Source organism: Pseudophryne corroboree, chromosome 9 (assembly GCF_028390025.1).
Source record: "Pseudophryne corroboree isolate aPseCor3 chromosome 9, aPseCor3.hap2, whole genome shotgun sequence".
NCBI classification, from domain to species: Eukaryota; Metazoa; Chordata; class Amphibia; order Anura; family Myobatrachidae; genus Pseudophryne; species Pseudophryne corroboree.
In genome coordinates this window covers 228,944,075-228,966,773 of record NC_086452.1, presented here as the reverse complement: position 1 = coordinate 228,966,773, position 22,699 = coordinate 228,944,075, and the positions used below count along the sequence as shown (strand labels likewise).

General features: G+C 49.5%; 2 protein-coding genes across 4 annotated transcripts in view; one reads left to right on the top strand and one right to left on the bottom strand.

The window, feature by feature from the left end:
* The window catches only part of AKNAD1 (AKNA domain containing 1), a 568,892-nt gene extending 548,469 nt beyond the window's left edge, over positions 1-20,423 (bottom strand). The window contains exon 1 of the mRNA XM_063940155.1: positions 20,253-20,423. The gene's annotated coding sequence lies outside the window, so the exon portion shown is untranslated. The remainder of the gene's footprint in view (positions 1-20,252) is intronic.
* A 24-nt stretch (positions 20,424-20,447) lies between these two features.
* GPSM2 (G protein signaling modulator 2) overlaps positions 20,448-22,699 on the top strand; it is a 287,348-nt gene continuing 285,096 nt past the window's right edge. For 2 of the 3 annotated variants that reach the window (XM_063940157.1, XM_063940156.1), the window contains exon 1: positions 20,448-20,551. The gene's annotated coding sequence lies outside the window, so the exon portion shown is untranslated. The remainder of the gene's footprint in view (positions 20,552-22,699) is intronic. The other variant, XM_063940158.1, reaches the window with a different exon arrangement.

The window sequence follows — 22,699 nt, the reverse complement described above, 5'->3', positions numbered from 1 at the left end:
ACTCACCACTTTTCTATCTTTTGGCTCTGTTAGGGGTGGTGGCGTGCTGCGAGAATGTACGCTTGACGTGGTGGGGCGTGCTAATAGTTCCCTCAGGATATAGTTTCCTGTCAGCGGGGAATGGGACCTTCAAGAGGTTGGGCCGTTCCCCCCCTAAGTCCCACGAAGCAGGCAGGCTGGTGCCATCCAGTCCTGACTGAAAATAACAAACTCTTCAGGAGCTTCCAGTGACGTGACCGGCTCCTCCGTGGCACATTTTCTAAACTGAGTCTGGTAGGAGGGGCATAGAGGGAGGAGCCAGCACACATTATCAAACTCTTAAAGTGTCCAAGGCTTCTAGTGGATCCGTCTATACCCCATGGTACTAAATGGATTCCCAGTATCCTCTAGAACGTAAGAGAAACAAAGGAAAACTCTAAAGACAAGTTGAAGATATGCAGTAGAGTTGTTTGTAATCTATATTTCAATTGTATATGAAAAATTTAATTCACTTTCAACGATACACATACAGGAGCTGATGCAGAGTTACGGACAGGTTGTGCAATGTTTAGCACTGCGCATGTTGCTTAGCCAAGCGACACATGGGAGAAACATTTCCCCTTCCCTGTAACATATCACCAGGGGAGCAAGTAACTGCTATGAATGCAAGCACTTTAAGTGCTGAAAAAGTGCTTGCATTCAAATTACCCACTTGACATAACCCTTACTTAGTATAATATTAAAACATTTGTCTGAAAAACGTAAATATATCTTGTCATGGCTATAACGACAGCTGTGCAAGAGGGACAGCTACTTGTGCAAATCTGACAGAGGGCATAGGGGGTAATTCAGACCTGATTACTCGTTAGCTGTGTTTTGCAGTCCTGCGCTCGCATAGTCGCCGCCCACCGGGGAGTGTATTTTAGCAGTGCAAGTGTACAATCGCATGTGCAGCCGAGCTGTACAAAAAGATCTTGTGCAGTTTCTGAGTAGCCCCGGACTTACTCAGCCTGTCTGGGGCCGGAATTGACGTCAGACACCCGCCCTGCAAACGCTTGGACAGGCCTGCGTTTTTCCAACCACTCCCTGAAAACCGTCAGTTGCCACCCACAAATGCCTTCTTCCTGTCAATCTCCTTGCGATTGGCTGTGCGAATGGATTCTTCGCACAAACCCATAGCAGAGCAACGAACCGCTTTGTACCCGTGCGACGCGCCTGCGCATTGCGGTGTATACGCATGCGCAGTTCTGACCAGATCACAGCGGTGCAAAAAACGCCAGAGAGCAATCAGGTCTAAATTACCCCCAAAGTCAATTAATATTTTAGGTCAATTCTGTTACAATTCAGAGTTTGGGATCATCAAATTTCCTACTTACGGCTGTTTGGTGCTGTGTCATATGTATGTCATAACACTCAAAACAGGTGGAAACCACTTCCATAAACTATATCATAAGGATATTGACTGCATTCTACATTTTATAGTGTCTCACTTGCACTAGATATATGGCTGTTGCAAGTGCACTGTTATTTGCTCAAGTGGATGCATCATTTGGGCCCTCATTCAGCTTCAGTTGCAGTTTTGCGTTTTTACCAAAACTGCAACCGTCTGCGATCGCATGTTGGGGGCCACCCAGCACAGGGCAAGGCCAATGCAAGCATGCAAATACTCTGCAGCAATGCAATCGCATCACTGATTTGTGGAAGCCCCCTGCCTCCGCAGCTAGGCTACGAAGGCAGACGCAGCGCAGCCATTTTTCGGGTCACAGAGACAATGTGTGACATCACGGCAGCCCTGAACCCACCCATCCAACACTGAGTTGCTGCCCCCGCAACACCGCCGCTCCGCGAACGCCACTGCCTGTCAATCAGCCAGAGGTGTTCGCATAGTGAGATGCGATCACAGTTCCCCGGCCAACGCATGTGCACTACGGTGGAAAACGGGAATATGCGATCGCATCGCAGTACCGTTTAATATTAAATACCTCCATGGTATGGTACATGCAATGACAATTGTGATCAATTTATTTTGCAACTTGGAATTATCCACTATATCAAGTAGAGTTGGCAAGAGTGGACTTTTGTTCCATACTGTGAGCGCAATCTTTTTGTATTGTCTTTAAAATACTTGTAAGCTGCATCTAAAATGCTACTTAGCCATTTGTAATGGGAGATAGAAGAAAACTGTTTTTCAAGTATGCTCATCCTTATGTGCTCATTTACACACCCAACGTAGATGCCTGTACACCCTTACATTATAAACACCATAGCTTTTGCTATAGAAAGAGTATATACAGTAGTGTAGTGATTAGTGGAGTATGTGTGTCCTTTGTCAGCTGCTGGAGGGTATGTAATACTGGACCTTTCCCATTGTGCCTGTACCTCTATTCACATGCATGCTAATCAGAGTGCTGCTCACAACATTAGTTGCTGAATACCTGCCAGCATTTCCAATGCCCTCGCTTCCCCCTGTGCCCATACTAGAAACACACAAGCACCAGAGACATATTACCATAACACACAGCTTACTCAGCACTGCCACAATGTACGTGAGACAAAGGACAGCAAACATGCTATTTGCAAGTGTATGACACTGTTTTATGAGAACAATTTATGCACACTGAACTGTGGGCCTGATTCAGAGGTGGCTATATTGTCAATTTTGTACAAAGTGGAGTGATTTCAGGCCACTGCATATGCAGTCGCACTGCGCGCATTCCGTGATGGTCTTGCCACGAAGGTCGCAATGAGGATTTATTTGCAAAGTGATTGACTGTAAGGGACCGTATGTGGGAGTGAACAGGGGAGTAGTGACTGAGACACAGGCGTGTCACGACCATTTTGGGGTCATGTCACAGCTTGTGACTGTGATCTTGTATACAGTTACAGTGACTTCCAGAGGCCATCCTGCGTGACAGTAGGGTTACTCGGATGGTTGATGCTCTATCGATGTATGTCCAATGGTTGCATCTTTGTACGCAAGCCGCGGTTCAGAGATGCCGCCAGCTGCTGTGACATTAGCATACATCTGAATCAGGCCCAATGATCACATCTAACAGAGGAAGAATTTTGGGAAGTCAAAAAATAAGAATTTACTCACCGGTAATTCTATTTCTCGTAGTCCGTAGTGGATGCTGGGTACTCCGTAAGGACCATGGGGAATAGACGGGCTCCGCAGGAGACTAAAGAAAGATTAGGTACTACATCTGGTGTGCACTGGCTCCTCCCTCTATGCCCCTCCTCCAGACCTCAGTTAGGATACAGTGCCCGGAAGAGCTGACATTACTAGGAAAGGATTTGGAATCCAGGGTAAGACTCATACCAGCCACACCAATCACACCGTACAACTCGTGATAACTATACCCAGTTAACAGTATGAATAACAGCTGAGCCTCATTTAACAGATGGCTCAGAACAATAACCCTATAGTTAAGCAATAACTATATACAAGTATTGCAGAAGTCCGCACTTGGGACGGGCTCCCAGCATCCACTACGGACTACGAGAAATAGAATTACCGGTGAGTAAATTCTTATTTTCTCTGACGTCCTAGTGGATGCTGGGTACTCCGTAAGGACCATGGGGATTATACCAAAGCTCCCAAACGGGCGGGAGAGTGCGGATGACTCTGCAGCACCGAATGAGCAAACTCAAGGTCCTCCTCAGCCAGGGCATCAAACTTGTAGAATTTTGCAAACGTGTTTGATCCCGACCAGGTAGCAGCTCGGCAAAGTTGTAAAGCGAGACCCCTCGGGCAGCCGCCCAAGAAGAGCCCACCTTCCTCGTGGAATGGGCTTTTACTGATTTAGGATGCGGCAGTCCAGCCGCAGAATGAGCTTGCTGAATCGTGCTACAGATCCAGCGAGCAATAGTCTGCTTAGAAGCAGGAGCACCCAGCTTGTTGGGTGCATGCAGGATAAACAGCGAGTCAGTTTTTCTGACTCTAGCCGTCCTGGAAACATAGATTTTCAGGGCCCGGACTACGTCCAGCAACTTGGAATCCTCCAAGTCCCGAGTAGCTGCAGGCACCACAATAGGTTGGTTCAAATGAAACGCTGATACCACCTTAGGGAGAAATTGGGGACGAGTCCTCAATTCTGCCCTGTCCATATGGAAGATCAGATAGGGGCTTTTACATGACAAAGCCGCCAATTCTGACACACGCCTAGCCGAAGCTAAGGCCAATAGCATGACCACTTTCCACGTGAGATATTTTAGCTCCACGGTCTGAAGTGGCTCAAACCAATGTGATTTTAGGAAATCCAACACAACGTTGAGATCCCAAGGTGCCACTGGAGGCACAAAAGGGGGCTGAATATGCAGCACTCCCTTGACAAACGTCTGAACTTCAGGCAGTGAAGCCAGTTCTTTTTGAAAGAAAATAGACAGGGCCGAAATCTGGACTTTTATGGATCCCAATTTTAGGCCCATAGTCACTCCTGACTGTAGGAAGTGCAGAAATCGACCCAGCTGAAATTCCTCTGTTGGGGCCTTCATAGCCTCACACCAAGCAACATATTTTCGCCATATGCGGTGATAATGTTTTGCTGTCACATCCTTCCTAGCTTTTATCAGCGTAGGAATGACTTCAACCGGAATGCCCTTTTCCATCAGGATCCGGCGTTCAACCGCCATGCCGTCAAACGCAGCCGCGGTAAGTCTTGGAACAGACAGGGCCCCTGCTGCAGCAGGTCCTGTCGGAGCGGCAGAGGCCAAGGGTCCTCTGAGATCATTTCTTGTAGTTCCGGGTACCAAGTTCTTCTTGGCCAATCCGGAACGATGAGTATAGTTCTTACTCCTCTCTTTCTTATTATCCTCAGTACCTTTGGTATGAGAGGAAGAGGAGGGAACACATAAACCGATTGGTACACCCACGGTGTCACTAGAGCGTCCACAGATATCGCCTGAGGGTCCCTTGACCTGGCGCAATATCTTTTTAGCTTTTTGTTGAGGCGGGACGCCATCATGTCCACCTGTGGCCTTTCCCAACGATTTACAATCAGCTGGAAGACTTCTGGAAGAAGTCCCCACTCTCCCGGGTGGAGGTCGTGCCTGCTGAGGAAGTCTGCTTCCCAGTTGTCCACTCCCGGAATGAACACTGCTGACAGTGCTATCACGTGATTCTCCGCCCATCGGAGAATCCTTGTGGCTTCTGCCATCGCCATCCTGCTTCTTGTGCCGCCCTGTCGGTTTACATGGGCGACCGCCGTGATGTTGTCTGACTAAATCAGCACCGGCTGGTTTTGAAGCAGGGGTTTTGCTTGACTTAGGGCATTGTAAATGGCCCTTAGTTCCAGAATATTTATGTGTAGGGAAGTCTCCTGACTCGACCATTGTCATCCATTGTCCTTGGAAGTTTCTTCCCTGAGTGACTGCCCCCCAACCTCGGAGGCTTGCATCCGTGGTCACCAGGACCCAGTCCTGTATGCCGAATCTGCGGCCCTCGAGAAGATGAGCACTCTGCAGCCACCACAGCAGAGACACCCTGGCCCTCGGGGACAGGGTGATCAGCCGATGCATCTGAAGATGCGATCCGGACCACTTGTCTAACAGATCCCACTGAAAGATCCTTGCATGGAACCTGCCGAAGGGAATTGCTTCGTAAGAAGCTACCATCTTTCCCAGGACTCGCGTGCAGTGATGCACCGACACCCGTTTTGGTTTTAGGAGGTCTCTGACCAGAGATGACAACTCCTTGGCCTTCTCCTCCGGGAGAAACACCTTCTTCTGTTCTGTGTCCAGAATCATACCCAAGAACAGCAGACACGTCGTAGGAACCAGCTGCGACTTTGGGATATTCAGAATCCAGCCGTGCTGTTGTAGCACTTCCTGAGATAGTGCTACTCCGACCAACAACTGCTCCATGGACCTCGCCTTTATAAGGAGATCGTACAAGTACGGGATAATTATAACTCCCTTCTTTCGAAGGAGTATCATCATTTCGGCCATTACCTTGGTAAATACCCTCGGTGCCGTGGACAGACCAAACGGCAACATCTGGAATTGGTAATGGCAGTCCTGTACCACAAATCGGAGGTACTCCTGGTGAGGTGGGTAAATGGGGACATGTAGGTAAGCATCCTTGATGTCCAGTGATACCATATAATCCCCCTCTTCCAGGCTTGCAATAACCGCCCTGAGCGATTCCATTTTGAACTTGAACTTCCTTATATAAGTGTTCAAGGATTTCAAATTTAGAATGGGTCTCACCGAACCGTCTGGTTTCGGTACCACAAACATTGTGGAATAGTAACCCCGTCCCTGTTGAAGGAGAGGAACTTTGATTATCACCTGCTGGAGGTACAGCTTGTGAATTGCCGCCAGTACTACCTCCCTGTCCTTGGGAGTAGCTGGCAAGGCTGATTTGAGGTAACGGCGAGGGGGAGACGTCTCGAACTCCAGCTTGTATCCCTGAGATACCACTTGTAGAACCCAGAGATCCACCTGTGAGCGAACCCACTGGTCGCTGAAGTTCCGGAGACGGGCCCCCACCGCACCTGGCTCCACCTGTGGAGCCTCAGCGTCATGCGGTGGACTTAGTGGAAGCAGGGGAGGATTTTTGTTCCTGGGAACTGGCTGTCTGGTGCAGCTTTTTCCCTCTACCCCTGCCTCTGGGCAGAAAGGACGCGCCTCTGACCCGCTTGCCTTTCTGAGGCCGAAAGGACTGTAGTTGATAATACGGTGCTTTCTTAGGCTGTGAGGGAACCTGAGGTAAAAAAGTCGACTTCCCAGCTGTTGCTGTGGATACGAGGTCCGAGAGACCGTCCCCAAACAATTCCTCACCCTTATAAGGCAAAACCTCCATGTGCCTTTTAGAATCAGCATCACCTGTCCACTGCCGAGTCCATAATACTCTCCTGGCAGAAATGGACATTGCATTAATTCTAGATGCCAGCCGGCAAATGTCCCTCTGTGCATCCCTCATACATAAGACAACGTCTTTAATATGCTCTATGGTTAGCAAAATAGTGTCCCTGTCAAGCGAATCAATGTTATCAGACAGGGAATCAGACCATGCTGCTGCAGCACTACACATCCATGCTGAAGCAATAGCAGGTCTCAGTATAGTACCTGAGTGTGTATACACAGACTTCAGGATAGCCTCCTGCTTTCTACCTGCAGGCTCCTTTAAGGCAGCCGTATCCTGAGACGGCAGTGCCACCTTTTTTGATAAGCATGTGAGTGCCTTGTCCACCCTAGGGGATGTGTCCCAGCGTAACCTATCCGTTGGCGGGAAAGGGTACGCCATTAGTAACCGCTTAGAAATCACTAGTTTCTTATCTGGGGAACCCCACGCTTCTTCACACAATTCATTTAACTCATCAGATGGGGGAAAAGTCACTGGCTGCTTTTTCTCCCCAAACATAATACCCTTTTTTGTGGTAACCGAGTTAATGTCAGAAATGTGCAACACATTTTTCATTGCCGTAATCATGCATCGGATGGCCCTTGTGGATTCTACATTTGTCTCATCCTCGTCGACACTGGAGTCAGACCATGTGTCGACATCTGTGTCTGCCATCTGAGGTAGCGAGCGTTTTTGAGCCCCTGATGGCCTCTGAGATGCCTGGGCAGGCGCGGGCTGAGATGCCGTCTGTCCCAAAGCTGCGTCATCGAACCTTTTATGCAAGGAGTTGACACAGTCGGTTAATACCTTCCACATATCCATCCACTCTGGTGTCGGCCCCGCAGGGGGCGACATCACACTTATCGGCACCTGCTCCGCCTCCACGTAAGCGTCCTCATCAAACATGTCGACACAGCCGTACCGACACACCGCACACACACACACACACACACACACACACACACACACACACACACACACACACACACACAGGGAATGCTCTGACTGAGGACAGGACCCCACAAAGTCCTTTGGGGAGACAGAGAGTATGCCAGCACACACCAGAGCGCTATATAACAGAGGGATTTACACTATACACAAAGTGAATTTTCCCCCAATAGCTGCATATATCACAATTTGCGCCTAAATTTATGTGCCCTCCCTCTTTTTTACCCTTTCCGTAGTGTATACTGCAGGGGAGAGCCTGGGGAGCGTCCTTCCAGCGGAGCTGTGAAGAGAAAATGGCGCTGGCTGTGCTGAGGAAGATAGCCCCGCCCCTTCAGCGGCGGGCTTCTCCCGCTTTTTTAATAATAATTATGGCGGGGGATTAGGCACATATACAGTTTAGAACTGTATTATGTGCATTTTGCCACTTAAGGTACACTAATTGCAGCCCAGGGCGCCCCCCCCAGCGCCCTGCACCCACCAGTGACCGGAGCGTGTGGTGTGCTGTGGGAGCAATGGCGCACAGCTGCAGTGCTGTGCGCTACCTTATTGAAGACCGGAGTCTTCAGCCGCCGATTTTCTCCGGAATCTTCCGTCTTCTGGCTCTGCAAGGGGGACGGCGGCGCGGCTCCGGGAACGGACGATCGAGGTCGGGCCCTGTGTTCGATCCCTCTGGAGCTAATGGTGTCCAGTAGACTTAGAAGCACAAGCTAGCTGCAAGCAGGTAGGTTTGCTTCTCTCCCCTAAGTCCCACGTAGCAGTGAGTCTGTTGCCAGCAGATCTCACTGAAAATAAAAAACCTAACAAATACTTTCTTTTTAGTGAACTCAGGAGAGCCCACTAAGTGCATCCAGCTCTGGCCGGGCACAGATTCTAACTGAGGTCTGGAGGAGGGGCATAGAGGGAGGAGCCAGTGCACACCAGATGTAGTACCTAATCTTTCTTTAAAGAGTGCCCAGTCTCCTGCGGAGCCCGTCTATTCCCCATGGTCCTTACGGAGTACCCAGCATCCACTAGGACGTCAGAGAAAATAGGATTTTAATACCTACCGATAAATCCTTTTCTCCTAGTCCGTAGAGGATGCTAGGGACTCCAAAAGGACCATGGGGTATAGACGGGATCCGCAGGAGACATGGGCACACTGTAAGACTCTGAATGGGTGTGAACTGGCTCCTCCCTCAATGCCCCTCCTCCAGACCTCAGTTAGGAACTGTGCCCAGGGAGACGGACATTTTGAGGAAAAGGATTTTTGTTACACTAAGGGTGAGATACATACCAGCTCACACCACAAACACACCGTACAACTGGATTAGCAGGAATACTAGATACAGTATGAACGATAAACAGCAACAAGCTGAACATAACCGATACACAACCTTCGTGTAACCGAAAACTACAACTAACAATACAACTGCAAGTAACAGTCCGCACAGGGACGGGCGCCCAGCATCCTCTACGGACTAGGAGAAAAGGATTTACCGGTAGGTATTAAAGTCCTATTTTCTCTTACGTCATAGAGGATGCTGGGGACTCCAAAAGGACCATGGGGTCTATACCAAAGCTCCAGACCGGGCGGGAGAGTGCGGACGACTCTGCAGCACCGATTGAGCAAACATAAGGTCCTCATCAGCCAGGGTATCAAACTTGTAGAACTTAGCAAAAGTGTTTGAACCCGACCACGTAGCTGCTTGGCAAAGTTGAAGTGCCGAGACCCTTCGGGCAGCCGCCCAAGATGAGCCCACCTTCCTGGTAGAATGGGCCTTCACTGACTTCGGCAACGGCAATCCGGCCGTAGTATGAGCGTGATGAATCGTATTACAAATCCAGCGTGCAATAGTTTGCTTCGAAGCAGGATTTCCAATCTTGTTGAAAGCGTACAGGACAAACAGAGCCTCCGTTTTCCTAACAAGAGCCGTTCTAGCGACATAAATTTTCAAAGCTCTCACGACATCGAGAGATTTTTGGCACCGTCATGGCATCCGTAGCCACAGGCACCACAATAGGGTGATTTATGTGAAACGAAGACACCACCTTCGGCAGAAATTGTTGACGAGTCCTCAATTCCGCTCTATCCACATGGAAAATCAAATATGGGCTCTTGTGAGACAAAGCCGCCAATTCCGACACCCGTCTGGCGGACGCTAAGGCCAAAAGCATGACCACTTTCCAAGTGCGATATTTCAACTCAACCTTTCGCAAAGGTTAAAACCAGTGAGACATAAGAAATTGCAACACCACGTCAAGATCCCACGGTGCCACGGGTGGCACAAACGGAGTATGGATATGCAGCACTTCCTTCACGAAAGTCTGAACTTCAGGAAGGGCGGACAATTATTTTTGAAAGAAAATGGATAAAGCCGAAATCTGCACTTTGATGGAACCCAATTTCAGGCCTGCATCCACGCCTGCCTGCAAAAAAATGGAGGAAACGACCCAGCTGAAACTCCTCCGTAGGAGCTTTCTTGGCTTTACACCACGACACATATTTTCCTCAAATACGGTGATAATGCTTTGCCGTGACCTCCTTTCTAGCCTTAAGGAGAGTGGGGATGACTTCCCCGGGAATACCCTTTCGAGCTAGGATTTGGCGTTCAACCTCCACGCCGTCAAACGCAGCCGCGGTAAGTCTTGAAATATGCATGGACCCTGCAGTAACAGGTACTCTCTGAGAGGAAGCGGCCAAGGATCTTCTATGAGCAATTCCTGAAGATCCGGATACCAGGCCCTCCGTGGCCAATCTGGAACGACGAGTACTGCCGAAACCATTGTTCGTCTTATGATCCTCAACACTTTTGAAATGAGAGGAAGTGGAGGGAATACATATACTGACTGAAACACCCACGGAGTCACCAGGGCGTCCACTGCGCTGGCTTGGGGGTCCCTTGACCTGGAACAATACCTCGGAAGCTTCTTGTTGAGGCGAGACGCCATCATGTCTATTTGAGAAATTCCCCAACGCCTTGTCACTTCTGCAAATACCTCTTGATGAAGAGCCCACTCTCCTGGATGGAGATCGTGTCTGCTGAGGAAGTCTGCTTCCCAGTTGTCCACGCCCGGAAGGAAGACTGCTGACAGAGCGCTCACGTGTTTTTCCGCCCAGCGGAGAACTCTTGTGGCCTCTGCCATCGCCGCTCTGATCTTTGTTCCGCCCTGGCGGTTTACGTACGCCACCGCTGTTACGTTGTCTGACTGAATCAGGACAGATAGACCTCGAAGAAGGTGTTCCGCTTGCAGAAGGCCGTTGTAAATGGCTCTTAACTCCAGAACGTTTATGTGGAGACAAGTTTCCTGGCTTGACCATTTTCCCTGGAAACTTCTTCCTTGTGTGACTGCTCCCCAGCCTCGGAGACTTGCATCCGTGGTCAGCAGGACCCAATCCTGGATTCCGAACCTGCGTCCCTCTAGAAGGTGAGAACTTTGCAGCCACCACAGGAGCGAAATTCTGGTCCTGGAAGATAGACTTATTTTCCGGTGCATGTGCAGGTGAGACCCGGACCATTTGTCCAGCAGGTCCCACTGAAACACCCAGGCATGAAACCTGCCAAACGGAATGGCTTTGTAAGCCGCAACCATCTTCCCTAGCACTCGAGTGCATTGATGAATCGACACTCTTGCCGGTTTCAGAATCTCCTTGACCATGCATTGGATTTCCAGAGCTTTTTCCGCCGGAAGAAACACTCTCTGCAGTTCCGTGTCCAGGATCATGCCCAAGAAAGGCAGCCGAGTTGTCGGAATCTGCTTATTCAGCAATATTGTTGCTTATATATTTTATATGGTCAATATTTTAATAAATTGTTTTTACTACTATACTATCTTGCGCTCTCTTGTATAGTTATATATTTACATCTATATTATATATTAGTTGTCGGAATCAACTGAGACTGGCAAATTTAGAATCCAACCATGATGTTGCAGAACCGTCAGGGAGAGTTCCACATTTCTTAGCAACAGCTCCTTCGATCTCGCCTTTATCAGGAGATCGTCCAAGTACGGGATAATTGTGACACCCTGCTTGCGTACGAGTACCATAATTTCCGCCATCACTTTTGTGAAGACCCTCGGGGCCGTGGAAAGCTTATGTCGACTGACGCCATAAAATCCCCCCCCTTCTAGACTTGAGATCACTGCTCGAAGAGATTCCATCTTGAACTTGAAAGTTTTTAAATACAGATTGAGGGATTTTAAGGTCAGGATCGGTCTGACCGAGCCGTCCGGCTATGGCACGACAAAGAGGCTCGAATAGAACCCTTCTCCCCGTTGGGACGGGGGTACCGGGACAATGACACTCTGGAGACACAGCTTTTGTATCGCAGCATTCACTACCTCCCTTTCTGGGATAGAAACTGGCAAGGCTGACTTGAAAAATCGGTGGGGGGGCACCTCCTGAAACTCCAGCTTGTACCCTTGGGACACTATGTTTAACACCCAAGGATCTAGGCCCGAGTGAAACCAGACCTGACTGAAGAGTCGGAGACGCGCCCCCACCGGCACGGACTCCCTTAGGGGAGCCCCAGCATCCTGCGGTGGACTTGGCAGAGGCCGGGGAGGACTTTTGGTCCACAGGGAAGCCTGTTAGAGAAAACACAGAGGGAGTATACCAGCTCACATCCCAGCACCCATACAATACTGAAAAATAATATATGATGTCTTCGCTGTTTAAATAGCACCAAATTGCTTTGCCTATACCCCCCCCCCCCCCCTCCCCCGTTTTGCTCCCTGTACTTGATAAGGAGAGTGGAGGTCCGGGCCAGCGTCTCTGCAATGTCTGTGAAGAGAGAAAATGGCGCTGGTAAGCTGTGAGGGCTAAGCCACGCCCCCTCCCGGTGCGCTGTAGTCCCGTTTAATTTCAAATATTTATACTGGCGGGGGCTTATATTTAGTGCATAGGCACTTATAATATGTCTTTCTGCCAGTTTTATAGCCTCAGTAACATGCTGCCCAGGGCGCCCCCCCTGCGCCCTGCACCCCGTGAGTGCCATTGGAAAATAAGATTTTACTCACCGGTAAATCTATTTCTCGTAGTCCGTAGTGGATGCTGGGGACTCCGTAAGGACCATGGGGAACAGCGGCTCCGCAGGAGACTGAGCACAACTAAAGAAAGCTTTTAGGTCACCTGGTGTGCACTGGCTCCTCCCACTATGACCCTCCTCCAAGCCTCAGTTAGGACACTGTGCCCGGACAAGCTGACATAATAAGGAAGGATTTTGAATCCCGGGTAAGACTCTTACCAGCCACACCAATCACACCGTATAACTCGTGATACCATACCCAGTTTAACAGTATGAAAACAACTGAGCCTCTCAACAGATGGCTCAACAATAACCCTTTAGTTAGGCAATAACTATATACAAGTATTGCAGACAATCCGCACTTGGGACGGGCGCCCAGCATCCACTACGGACTACGAGAAATAGATTTACCGGTGAGTAAAATCTTATTTTCTCTAACGTCCTAGTGGATGCTGGGGACTCCGTAAGGACCATGGGGATTATACCAAAGCTCCCAAATGGGCGGGAGAGTGCGGATGACTCTGCAGCACCGAATGAGAGAACTCAAGGTCCTCCTCAGCCAGGGTATCAAATTTGTAGAATTTTGCAAACGTGTTTGCCCCTGACCAAGTAGCAGCTCGGCAAAGTTGTAAAGCCGAGACCCCTCGGGCAGCCGCCCAAGATGAGCCCACCTTCCTTGTGGAATGGGCTTTTACTGATTTAGGATGCGGCAGTCCAGCCGCAGAATGCGCCAGCTGAATTGTGCTACAAATCCAGCGAGCAATAGTCTGCTTAGAAGCAGGAGCACCCAGCTTGTTGGGTGCATACAGGATAAATAGCGAGTCAGTTTTCCTGACTCTAGCCGTCCTGGAAACATAAATTTTCAAGGCCCTGACTACGTCCAGTAACTTGGAATCCTCCAAGTCCCTAGTAGCCGCAGGCACCACAATAGGTTGGTTCAAGTGAAAAGCTGATACCACCTTAGGGAGAAACTGGGGACGAGTCCTCAATTCTGCCCTATCCATATGGAAAATCAGATAAGGGCTTTTACATGACAAAGCCGCCAATTCTGACACATGCCTGGCTGAAGCCAAGGCCAATAACATGACCACTTTCCACGTGAGATATTTTAGATCCACGGTTTTAAGTGGCTCAAACCAATGTGATTTTAAGAAACTCAACACCACGTTGAGATCCCAAGGTGCCACTGGAGGCACAAAAGGGGCTGAATATGCAGCACTCCCTTAACAAACGTCTGAACTTCAGATAGTGAAGCTAGTTCTTTCTGGAAGAAATCGACAGAGCCGAGATCTGTACCTTAATGGAGCCTAATTTCAGGCCCATAGTCACTCCTGCTTGTAGGAAAAGCAGAAATCGACCCAGTTGAAATTCCTCTGTTGGGGCCTTTTTGGCCTCACACCAAGCAACATAAATCCGCCATATGCGGTGATAATGCTTTGCAGTTACATCTTTTCTGGCTTTAATCAGCGTAGGAATGACTTCCTCCGGAATGCCCTTTTCCTTCAGGATCCGGCGTTCAACCGCCATGCCGTCAAACGCAGCCGCGGTAAGTCTTGGAACAGACAGGGCCCCTGCTGCAGCAGGTCCTGTCTGAGCGGCAGAGGCCATGGGTCCTCTGAGATCATCTCTTGAAGTTCCGGGTACCACGCTCGTCTTGGCCAATCCGGAACCACGAGTATTGTTCTTACTCCTCGTTCTCTTATTATTCTCAGTACCCTTGGTATGAGAGGCAGAGGAGGGAACACATAAACTGACTGGTACACCCACGGTGTCACTAGAGCGTCCACAGCTATCGCCTGAGGGTCCCTTGACCTGGCGCAATATCTCTCTAGTTTTTTGTTTAGGCGGGACGCCATCATGTCCACCTGTGGCCTTTCCCAACGGTTTACCAACAGTTGGAAGACTTCTGGATGAAGTCCCCACTCTCCCGGGTGTAGGTCGTGTCCGCTGAGGAAGTCTGCTTCCCAGTTGTCCACTCCCGGAATGAACACTGCTGGCAGTGCTAAGACGTGATTTTCCGCCCATCGGAGAATCCTTGTGGCTTCTGCCATCGCCATCCTGCTTCTTGTGCCGCCCTGTCGGTTTACATGGGCGACTGCCGTGATGTTGTCTGATTGGATCAGTACCGTCTGGTTTTGAAGCAGAGGCCTTGCCAGACTTAGGGCATTGTAAATGGCCCTCAGTTCCAGAATATTTATGTGTAGGGACGACTCCTGACTTGACCAAAGTCCTTGAAAATTTCTTCCCTGTGTGACTGCCCCCCAGCCTCGAAGGCTGGCATCCGTGGTTACTAGGACCCAGTCCTGTATGCCGAATCTGCGGCCCTCTTGAAGATGAGCACTCTGCAGCCACCACAGTAGAGATACCCTGGTCCTTGGAGACAGGGTTATCAGCCGATGCATCTGAAGATGCGATCCCGACCACTTGTCCAAGAGGTCCCACTGAAAGGTTCTTGCATGGAACCTGCCGAATGGAATTTTGCTTCGTAAGAAGCTACCATTTTTCCCAGGACTCGTGTGCAGTGATGCACCGATACCTGTTTTGGTTTCAGGAGGTCTCTGACTAGAGATGACAGCTCCTTGGCTTTCTCCTGCGGGAGAAACACTTTTTTCTGTTCTGTGTCCAGAACCATCCCCAGGAACAGTAGGCGTGTGGTAGGAACCAGCTGTGACTTTGGAATGTATAGAATCCATCCGTGCTGTTGTAGCACTTCCCGAGATAGTGCTACTCCGACCAACAACTGCTCCTTGGACCTCGCCTTTATAAGGAGATCGTCCAAGTACGGGATAATTAAAACTTCCTTTCTCGAAGGAGTATAATCATTTCTGCCATTACCTTGGTAAAGACCCTCGGTGCCGTGGACAGTCCAAACGGCAGTGTTTGGAATTGGTAATGGCAATCCTGTACCACAAATCTGAGGTACTCCTGGTGAGGATGGTAAATGGGGACATGTAGGTAAGCCTCCTTGATGTCCAGGGATACCATGTAATCCCCCTCCTCCAGGCTTGCAATAATCGCCCTGAGAGATTCCATCTTGAACTTGAATTTTCTTATGTATGTGTTCAAGGATTTCAAATATAAAATGGGTCTCACCAAACGGTCCGGTTTCGGTACCACAAACAGTGTGGAATAGTAACCCCGTCCTTGTTGAAGTAGGGGCACCTTGACTATCACCTGCTGGGAATACAGCTTGTGAATTGCCTTTAGCACAGTCTCCCTGCCTGAGGGAGTTGTCGGCAAGGCAGATTTGAGGAAACGGCGGGGGGGAGACGCCTCGAATTCCAGCTTGTACCCCTGAAATACTACTTGAAGGATCTAGGGATCCACCTGTGAGCGAGCCCACTGATCGCTGAAATTTTTGAGGCGGCCCCCCACCGTACCTGGCTACGCCTGTGGAGCCCCCGCGTCATGCGGTGGACTCAGAGGAAGCGGGGGAAGAATTTTGATTCTGGGAACTGGCTGACTGGTGCAGCTTTTTCCCTCTTCCCTCGTTTTACACGCTTGCATTTCTGAAGCCGAAAGGACTGTACCTGATAATACAGTGCTTTCTGAGGCTGTGAGGAAACCTGAGGTAAAAAATTTTCTTCCCAGCTGTTGCTGTGGATAAGAGGTCCCAGAGACCATCCCCAAACAATTCCTCACCCTTATAAGGCTCTATGTGCCTTTTAAAGTCAGCATCACCTGTCCAGTGTCGGGTCTCTAATAACCTCCTGACCGAATGGACATTGCATTAATTCTGGATGCCAGCCGGCAAAATATCCCTCTGTGCATCCCTCATATATAAGACAACGTCTTATGTTCGCAAACTAGTATCCCTGTTTGACAGGGTTACAGACCACGCTGCAGCAGCACTATCTGCAGGTCTCAGTCTAGTACCTGAGTGTGTAAATACAGACTTCAGGATAGCCTCCTGCTTTTTATCAGCAGGTACCTTCAAAGTGGCCGTATCCTAAGACGGCAGTGCCACCTTTTTTGACAAACGTGTGAGCGCCTTATCCACCCTAGGGGATATCTCCCAGCGTAACTTATCCTCTGGCGGGAAAGGGTGCGCCATCAGTAACTTTTTAGAAATTACCAGTTTCTTATCGGGGGAACCCACGCTTTTTCACACTTCATTCACTCATTTGATGGGGGAACAAAACACTGCCTGCTTTTTCTCCCCAAACATAAAACCCTTTTTTAGTGGTACTTGGGTTAATGTCAGAAATGCGTAACGCATTTTTTATTTGCCGGGATCATGTAACGGATGTTCCTAGTGGATTGTGTATATGTCTCAACCTCGTCGACACTGGAGTCAAACTCCGTGTCGACATCTGTGTCTGCCATCTGAGGGAGCGGGCGTTTTTGAGCCCCTGATGGCCTTTGAGACGCCTGGGCAGGCGCGGGCTGAGAAGCCGGCTGTCCCATAGCTGATACGTCATCCAGCCTTTTATGTAAAGAGTTGACACTGTCGGTTTATACCTTCCACCTATCCATCCACTCTGGTGTCGGCCCCCAGGGGGCGACATCACATTTATCGGCATCTGCTCTGCCATCACATAAGCCTCCTCATCAAACGTGTCGACACAGCCGTACCGACACACCGCACACACACAGGGAATGCTCTGACTGAGGACAGGACCCTACACAGCCCTTTGGGGAGACAGAGAGAGAGTATGCCAGCACACACCAGAGCGCTATATAATTTAGGGATTAACACTATATTGAGTGAATTTTTCCCAATAGCTGCTTGTATATACAATATTGCGCCTAAATTTAGTGCCCCCCCCTCTCTTTTTAACCCTTTGAGCCTGAAAACTACAGGGGAGAGCCTGGGGAGCTGTCTTCCAGTTGCACTGTGAAGAGAAAATGGCGCCAGTGTGCTGAGAGAGATAGCTCCGCCCCTTTTTCGTGGACTTTTCTCCCGCATTTTTATGGATTCTGGCAGGGGTATTTATCACATATACAGCCTCTGGGGCTATATATTGTGATATATATGCCAGCCAAGGTGTTTTTATTGCTGCTCAGGGCGCCCCCCCCCCCAGCGCCCTGCACCCTCAGTGACCGGAGTGTGAAGTGTGCATGAGGAGCAATGGCGCACAGCTGCAGTGCTGTGCGCTACCTTGGTGAAGACTGATGTCTTCTGCCGCCGATTTTCCGGACCTCTTCTTGCTTCTGGCTCTGTAAGGGGGACGGCGGCGCGGCTCCGGGACCGAACACCAAGGCCAGTTCCATGCGGTCGATCCCTCTGGAGCTAATGGTGTCCAGTAGCCTAAGAAGCCCAAGCTAGCTGCAAGCAGGTAGGTTCGCTTCTTCTCCCCTTAGTCCCTCGCTGCAGTGAGCCTGTTGCCAGCAGGTCTCACTGTAAAATAAAAAACCTAATTATATACTTTCTTTCTAGAAGCTCAGGAGAGCCCCTAGTGTGCATCCAACCTCGGCCGGGCACAAAATCTAACTGAGGCTTGGAGGAGGGTCATAGTGGGAGGAGCCAGTGCACACCAGGTGACCTAAAAGCTTTCTTTAGTTGTGCCCAGTCTCCTGCGGAGCCGCTGTTCCCCATGGTCCTTACGGAGTCCCCAGCATCCACTAGGACATTAGAGAAATGTGTGTGGGAGCATGGGGCGCAGCGCGACCGCTGCGCTGTACCTCGTTACCGAAGTCTTCTGCCGTCACTGAAGTCTTCTTTCTTCTGTATACTCACCCGGCTTCTTTCTTCTGGCCTCCGTGAGGGGGTTGACGGCGCGGCTCCGGGAACAAGCAGCTAGGCGCACCAAGTGATCGAACCCTCTGGAGCTAATGGTGTCCAGTAGCCTAAGAAGCAGAGCCTTTAACTCAGAAGAAGTAGGTCTGACTTCTCTCCCCTCACTCCCACGAAGCAGGGAGCCTGTAGCCAGCAGGTCTCCCTGAAAATAAATAACCTAACAGAAAGTCTTTTCATAGAAACTCAGGAGAGCTCCCCTATTGTGTGTCCAGCCTCTCTGGGCACAGAATCTAACTGAGGTCTGGAGGAGGGGCATAGAGGGAGGAGCCAGTTCACACCCATTCAAAGTCTTATAGTGTGCCCATGTCTCCTGCGGATCCCGTCTATACCCCATGGTCCTTTTGGAGTCCCCAGCATCCTCTAGGACGTAAGAGAAAGCTATTTAGTTCCTGATAGAGGCTGAGTAAAAAGTACAATGTGTTGTGGGGAATCCTGATACTAGTGTATGACGGCTCAATTGACTGACCAAATGGTTTAAAGCTGGGTACACACTTTACAATGTATCGTCCAATATATCATCCTGATGTTCATCGGAATGCTATATCATACACAGTGTGCGTGTGTATCCCGTGGCTAATTGCTCCGCTGAGGCAATCCAATTAGCAAGGATAACCCCATACTCCACCGCAGTTGGACTGAACCTTGCAGCTGTTCCCGATTTATAGGCGCAGAAAAAGGCTATTTCATTGAACAGCCTTTCTCCGTACCACGGGAATTTTGCCCAACAATTAGCTGCGAGGTTTAATTGAATAACCCCAGTGTGTACCTCCATTCCATCAATCTCAGCTGTCGTTCATTGAATCATCCCATTGGATATGCTGCAAGTTCAATGGGATGATTCCATGGCCTATGCATGCGGTGTAGTAAAGGGCCCCATACACTACAATGATATGTCTGAGGTGAAGTCGGAGGCGATTTCCCTTGAACTCTCTCGAGAGCTTCCTAGGAGTAGTTCCATACGATTTGGTACATTTTGCATGCAATGTATCGTATGCGATCCCAGCCATGCCTGCGGGAACCGACATATCACGAGTGCAGCACTAACGATCTAGGGGAGCCGATCCGACCCTCACGGGAACGCACATTGGAACAGAAACACCTCCACAATGCCCAATTTCACCAGATATATATCGTCCCGAAATTGGATGAAATCGGGCATTATCATCCTAGTGTACAATACATTGCGCCGTCGTACAGCAGATACTTTGTACAGCTGTGTGACATATCGTAGGTTGCTGGAACGCGCCATTGGAAGATGTGTACCTAGTTTAACAGGAGTTGGGGCAGATGTACCAAGCCTTGGAGAGAGATAAAGTGCCAACCAATCCACTCCTGTCAGTTTTCAATGTAACACGCAGTAACTGGCAGTTATGAGCGGATTGGCTGCCACTTTATCACTCTTCAAGGGTTTCGTCCCCATTAAGAGACGTATAATTTGTCGTGCAGTGTATCATGAGCTTGGAGTATGGTGTGTGATTGCAGAGTAATACTCGATGTGAGTGGGATGAAAATCCGCACGTGAGGATGATTCCGGTCATTCCTTCACAGCTACAGCACTCACAGCACCTGTTCCTATATGTAGCCAGCACTACAGATACACACTGCAGCACGGCGCCCCAGGTACACACACTGGCCAGACCAACAGGTACGAGAGCTAGAGGTTGACTAGTATACACGCCGCGGGTACAAAGCGTCACTCGCCGTGAGAGATGCCTGTCACACTGCTCATACCTACACTCCGAGCTAGCGAGCTGCGCTGCTGCAGACTGTAGTGGTGCCGCCCTATCACAGCTCGCCGCTCTGCCCCTGCTCTCCTGTGATTGGTTCGTCCAAATGTCGCGCCCTCCCCACTCTGTACCTCCGGCCGGGCTGGAGCTAGGCGGCAGTTGGTGTTTGAAACGGGGACATGAGGGGCGTGGTATGTAGTGGGCGTGGTGTTACGGCGGGGGGAGTGCGGGTGGGAACAGGCACGGCGGTGGCGGTCACCGAGAAAGACACCGACATCACAGGAGCGGCGGCGAGTACCGGAGAGAGGTGAGCGGGGGCGAATCTCACTTGTTTAGTTATCTTTCAGTGAGCCCTCGGCTCTCACTGTACTACCCCTTGCCCGGGGAGGGGTCACTGGTGGGCTGCTGCCCCGAATGTCAGTGTAGGGGATGGACGATCCCTGTAACCCCCTCCGTGCCGGCGTGTGAGCTGTCCTGTGCTCGGACTAGTTACCAGCTCTTTGTTCCAGCCTTTCCTAATCCTAAAGTTTCAACTTGCTGCTGTATAATATACATGTACACTCATAATACAGTGTATGTGTATATAAAATGTGTGTGTTTAAATATCACTAGGCTGCTTCTGTTATCCACCGTATGTATTCTCTCACATATGTTCGCTCACATAGCTGCTCGGTATGCACCCGGTCAGTGTGGCACTACATACAGTACATGTAGTACATACAGTACATGTATGGTACAGTGTGCATAGAGTTTTAAATTTATCTACTGTGAGGCTGAAGTTATCTCCTGTCAGACAGCTTCTTATTCTCATTCATGCTCCAGCTTATTATGCTTGCTCCTGCCTCTTATGTTATATTAAAACAATGACATCAAGGCAGATTACTAAATTACTATTGTACAAAAAAAACAGTGTGTGTCAAATTTCAGTTGTCTTTTGCCTGACCCAACAAGGTTTTGGGCATGAAAATGGGTAGCAAAGTGGGCACAGGTACTATTTTATTAATTTGAATAAGTACCTGTAGTTTTGCAAGGGTTAAATAGCCTTGGCCCACACATTTGACACTTGGAACCCCCAGAGAGTGAGCACTTACATGTGATTTAATTGTTTTCATATAAAATCTTCTGAAAAAGAAGCGTTCTAAATCCTCCTGGAGTTTAGGACTCACGTTGGCAGTACTAAGTTGAAGTTTTCTCAGTAAATATTTGCTTAGGCAAATGTAATTCATCATACAGCATCAGGTGATAAAACTGTAGTTGGAATGTATCGCCATAATTCAGTAATACCCCTTTTCCACTAGCAAAATTTACCCGTGTTTTTGCACTGGGGCGCGCATCAACACGGGTTTTTACTAAGTGGAAACGGCTCAACACGGGTTGAGTGACCCTGGAATCCTACCTGGGTTGAACATGGTAATGACCCGGGTATTGTGCAGTGGAAACGGTCATTACCCGTGTAGCCGGGAACCACTTAATTGGCATGGTCAGATTTCATGCAACTGCGCCGTCCCACCCTGTCCCCCCGTTTTTGACCAGGAGAGCCGTTCTGAAGATGTGCATAATATAATGTTTAAATATTTAAAAAAATACTTTTTCAACTTTATTAAATAAAATAAATTAAAAAAAACAATGTTGTTAACGCTTTTGAAGGGAAAAATCGTCAGTTAAGTGGTTTTAAACATCCCAGATCGGACCCGGTACTCGGGAAGAAAAGGGATATAATATATACCAGAAATATGGGGTGCACTGGCTTCAGCGCTGCTGTTCATTTCCTGAATGACTGGCTGAGGGACCACCCACTAGGTTCTGTGTGGCTTCTTACAACTGTCTGCGGACTGACTGACCAACTGTCCGAAATAGACTGTCCATGTTCTCAACAGCCGACCATGCTGCGGGAACTGCAAGTGCCACTTGCATCCCAGCATTTGTTAAGTTATACCCCTTTCACACCACCTGAGGCGTGTCGCGCCCGGGAGCCTGACATGATCTCCCAGGGTGCGACCCGTCTCAGGCACCTTTCACACCGCAGTCAGCAGGGGCGGGGGCGGCACTTGGAGCCCACATGATCTCCAATCGCCGCCCGTACATAGAGAGTAAATGGGGAAACGGGTCGCATCGACCCGGTTCCAGTTCACACCGGCTCCTGTTCACACCGCACAGTGAGCCGGGTTGAACGAGCAGGTCATGAGCAGGGTTGAAATACCAGGTCACTCGACCCGGTATTTCAACTCTGGCACCTTTCACACCACACATGAACATGGGTTATGCGCGTTCATGTGCCTTAAACCCGCGTTCAGAGGTTGCGGTGTGAAAGGGGTATTAGTGTAGCCCATGTTCTGAACTTTTACCCAGAAATCTAAACAGATCTGGTATTATTATACCGCAGCTCGTCATTGGTTCTACCCACCAACCGAGTGGGAATACCATGCGGTGTCGGGATTCCGACCATGGGGTAAAT